We start from the raw sequence: 5322 nt of genomic DNA, 5'->3' as shown, positions 1-5322 counted from the left end.
AAGCATACTCAAACAAACTTTGATAATGAAATAAAAACAAATTTTGCAAACATCATGAGTTTATTTTATCATTATCATAAAAAAACATAATAATTCAAATACCGATATTGCACACAAATTTTAGAAATTGGGAATTGTGATAGTAAAAACTCGATTTCAAGCAATTTTACACATTGGCTACGTTTACACCGTACATTTAGGCCGCGGCCTATACAATAGATGTCCTTGTTTATCCTGTAGGTATAGATCGCGGACTAAGCGCACGGTGTAAACGTAGCCAGTGATTCATCACATCAAAACTATTATTGATGATATCAATTAACTTAGACATCATAAAAAAATAATATTTTGAGAAGAGACTCCCATTTAATTTTTGATATCTCGACAAATCGTAAAACAAAACATTCTTTTCATAATTATTATTAGTTCGCAAGATTCAATCTCCGATCACTTTCTAATTTAACTGTGTCAATTATACGCACGTATTTCATCCGGTAATAATTTCTGCAAATATTGAGAGAACAATTTTTGGTATGTTCCAGCGTAGAATTCGAAAATACTTAGCTGAAACGTATCAGTTTATAGTTGGACACTAACAAAAAGAAAAAACGTTCATTACAGCGAATCGTGGTTTTTGACAGATATTCCAATACGTGTCCGATAGTCGATCCGATTTGCGGTCTAGCTGGAGAGAGAGAGAGAGAGAGAGAGAGAGAGAGAGGAAACTACAGCGAACTGCATATATAGGGCGCCTACATAGATAGCTGCCGACTCGCCGACTAGTTACGCAGATACGTAAACTTTATGTAAATCTAGCGGTGTCTGTCACATTTTATGCTTCGTGCTTTCACAGAATTAAAATAGACTATTGAGCGTCGAATAAAAGCTAAAATTGCCCTGGCAACGATCCAGACGCACGGAGATAGAAAACGGGGTGAAGTTTTAACCTACCAAACATCAGTTCTGTTAAATACCGATCGTCACAATAATCCGCGTGCAAAAGCGCAGTGAGTGCAAGCCTATGCGAAAATGGCGGTGTTAAATGGAACGACGTTTTCCGCGGCGAAGTAACGATCGAATGTCAAAAATCACGAATCATGTCATCGCGAAAAACACCAGAATGCGATTTGCAGCGCAATACCGAAGGAAATAAAAAGTTCATGAGAACAAGCATTGACTAATCCAAAGATCTATGGCTTATTAATTCTTTGTAATCCTGTCGAATTTAAATTGACATTTTAGAACTTCGCATCTCTAAGCAATCGAAATGACACATTTATACAAATCAGCAAATTATATTTTTAAATATTATAATATTATTACACAAACATACTTAATTTCAAAAGACTAATAATATTGTAATATTTAATAAATAAATAATTGTTAGATATTATTTATAAATTATTATTTAATAAACAATAACAATTCTTTGATTCGTCAAAGAATTGTTATTCGATTAGATCAAATTAATGGAATACTTATTTTTTGCTAATTTATGAGAAATAATTGAAACCAAAAGGCTAATCAAACATGATGAAATAAGTACAAAAGAGCAATTTAACGACACTACATTACGTATATAATATTTTTGTGTTATATAATTGTCGATTCTAGAATCGATGTTAAATAAGATTATCTCGCTTTTGCAGTAAAGCAATGGTGAAAATTGAATTATGAGACGTCACTTGTTCAAACATTCACGTATTCGGAATCGCTATCCAGCGTTTAATATGCTATGCGCCGATTATAGGAAAACGGACAGTGGTCCTGAATAAATAATATTCGAGGAATATCCGCATTTATCAAGTATATATAAATTTAATATATTTTGAAAGATAATCCTTAAATATATTGAAAGATTCTTTGAAAACGAGCAAGGAGATACAAGGTTTCATTATATGATTTATTGTAGAAGATTCTACTTTGATAGAAATTGAAAAGATAATGATCAGTTTATAGTTTATAATTCAGTTGATTGCTAATCGATTTTAAGATTAAAAATTCAGAGAAAAGTTGGCAATAATTCTTCTCTAAAGTCTCGCTCTGAAAAATTATTATACAAAGATGCATCGAAGCGCATTATCGGGCATCATTAATGAGAATTGCTTCAGAAAGAAAACTAACGCTGCCAATATAGCCATCTACAGCACCTACATTCGCGACAAGGACTTTTATTAAAATCCCATTCGCACAGTTCCGCGACCCCGGTACCTCTTGTCAGAAGAGACAAGGCCAATTATCGTTAAAAGCGGTTATTATCGAACGACGTTAGAAAATCCCCGAGATGAGAGTGCGAGGGGTGCGGGGTTTCATCCCCACCCGTGGACGATGTTATATACATACGTCGCGGGTGTAAAGACGCGCCCTTTGCGTCCTCGGTCAGAAGCAACCCGGTGAGAAGCGATGGCTCGGACTTCATTTCTCATTCGCTGTCGCAGCATCCGGCGGTACATACCCGAAGCTCCCGCATTCCCGCATACTACTCTGTGCACGCGCGCGCCCATCCGCGCGCGTACATATGCATATGTAAACACGAATAACACATATACACGTACGTAACGCGATGACAAATACGCGCGCGCGCGCGCGCGCAAGCACGGGGTAGTCCTCCCTTTTGCACCACGTCGTGAAAGCTCGGCACGGCTTCGGATGTGCTCGTCTCGCCAGGGTCGAGAGGAGGAGAGAGAGAGTAGGAGTATCACGAGGTGCAAAGAGTACGAACCTCGAGGAGCGAGACGCAAAACGGGTCACTCTCGCCTCCTTTCAGGATTCGGCTAGCTAGGATACCTACATCTGCCAAAGTTCACGGGAGGGCAATGCCTCGCCCACTTTTACGGGAGCATCACCAGAACTATGTCTTAACCCTTTAAGCATCCCACCTCTTTACTCTTGGATTTTTGTTTTTCGAATCAATTTTCCAGCATCTTTAAATACTTAAAAGCATAAATGAAAAAAGTCAGTAAATTCTTGTTAGTGAGAATGAAAGATCAGAAAAAAAGTAAAAATTCCGAAAGTTCTTAAAAAGTTGGGAGTTTTTTTTTTCAGAAAAAATATGCTTTTTTCTAATACTACTCACAAAACGAGCGTACACAAAAATTTAGGAATACTGAAATTTTGAGAAATTCTGTCATTCTAAACGTTCTTATTAAATATTTAATAATTTTTCTTGCTTGATTATTTTATTTTCTTGTAAAGGAAACTTAAAATAATAGGCTGTTTTTCTGATTTATAACTCAGAATTTCCGAATTTCTCAGAAATTCTGAACCAACGCTCCGAGAAAACTCGGAGAAAGGTTATTTGTTTGAGAAAATCGATTAATGAAAAGTATGAGCTTCGAGGGAGAGTTAACAGGCTGCCTCGGCAGCCAATGTTCCGTTGTCGTTTCGCGTTGCGGCGCGGCGTCGCGCGTCGCGCGTAGTTTCGGTGTAATTCGATGTGACTTCGTCAGCCGTCTTGAATTCTCTTCAACGTGTATCGGCCGGAGCGTTGCCTGGATGCCACGGATGGTTCCAACGTCGAACGACGTAACGATGCGACGGATCGACGCGACATTGCAGATCTCTCCCGACTCCCATTAGGAATAATCCGCTCATAATCACGCAAGCGCTCTCTCTCTCTCTCTCTCTCTCTCTCTCTCTCTCTCTCTCTCTCCAGGGATCAGGGTACTTACAACGTTGGCTCGGCACTCATTAAATAGTTGTCTTTATGTACAGGATAATGTTCTTAATAGGTATGACAAGTAATAAGCCATAAGCATTCATATTAGAATGAATAAAATAGAGTGGAAGAAAACGACTTATTATTCGCCATCAAAATTAAACAAAATCGAGAGACGTTGAATTATAAAATATTATGCGATAAATAAAAGACTAGAAAAATAATAAAATAATAAAGAAAAACGAAACGATTCTGATATGTCATTTCTATAAAGACATAATTTTGTAAATTTGTATTTGACAGTAGTATATTTGCAAAAATTAAGAATTTAATATTCAAAGATTCGGTAAACGTCAACAAAAAGATTCCTAAAAATTCTCGATTCATTTTAACCAGTTATTTTAACCAATTGTGTGTGCTTCAATTATGTAAAAAGAAGATTAAAATATCATATAGCCTATAATCAACAGACACAAAATTTGGATTCGTTTAAAATTTCATTTGTTTGAATTCCGGATTCCATACGTCATCCTTGACATGTAGATAATCTCTCCTCTCTCTCTATCTCTCTTTTTCTCTCTCACTCTCTCTCCTCTCATTGCTTTCTCTTTCCGCTCTCTCTTTCCTACCTCTTCTCTATCCAAAAACAAGCTTAATCTATCACATCACGCACACGCGTCGCGCGGGTTTTACGTGTTTAGGCGCCTTCATCCGCTTTTGAAATAGAAAATGTATTGATTCTGTTAGTTTTACCTCTCAGTTCAACATAATTTTGTATTGCTTATCTTTAGTTGGTATTTAGTAAGAATAATTTGAAAATTTTTGAAATAAAAAATGATTTTTTTATTCAAAATACCCTTATATATCTAAAGGTTTTATATAGTTTTATTACCTTTAAATTATCATACAACTAACTTATTTATTTATGCAATTATTTAACAAAGATTTTTCATTAAAGTCTCTATAAAAATATTAAAAATATCCACTCACCATACATAGATATTTATACAAATTTTATTGTTTTTAAATTAGATTTATATGCAAACGGTACAATATTTCTAATTATATTTTTTATCTATTTGTGTGATATTAAATTATTAATTTGTAAATCAATTTCTTTTTATATATTACAAGTTTAATTGTTTTGTCAAATTAATATAATTTCTTAAATGAATTTTTATATGACGGATACAACCTGCAAAATATTCATATATATCATATTATATTTCTACCTCTTTCGTCGCGTATATTTCATCGCAATATCTTTTCTTTTGGAGTTACTCGTAGATAAGGTAAGTATCGGAAATCCTTATATATACAGAACAACTTCATAATTTATGAATAACGAGAAAATTGCTTTCTCGGAAAAGCTATCCGAATTGTAGCAAACCGCGACGATCCGTCTTAGTCTCGTTTGCGTAAGGAGGCTGCATCATTTTCCGGAAAGAGCTTTTACTGTCGCCTGTACTTAAATGCCGACATCGATATAGCGGTATCACCGAACGTGCCCACGTTCCATTAGGCTTTACAACCTTTGAGCCGTAAAACCGAGGGAAATGTTCCCGTCCTGTCGGTTGAGAAAAAGGCGACAGCTGATCGGTAAAGTGCCGGGTGCGTGTCGCCATACTCCCTCTCCCTCGAAATGCATCGCACGTCTTGTAGAG

The sequence above is a fragment of the Mycetomoellerius zeteki genome, unplaced genomic scaffold (assembly GCF_001594055.1).
Source record: "Mycetomoellerius zeteki isolate Tzet28-1 unplaced genomic scaffold, Tzet1.0 scaffold369, whole genome shotgun sequence".
NCBI lineage: Eukaryota > Metazoa > Arthropoda > Insecta > Hymenoptera > Formicidae > Mycetomoellerius > Mycetomoellerius zeteki.
This window is presented reverse-complemented; position numbering follows the sequence as displayed.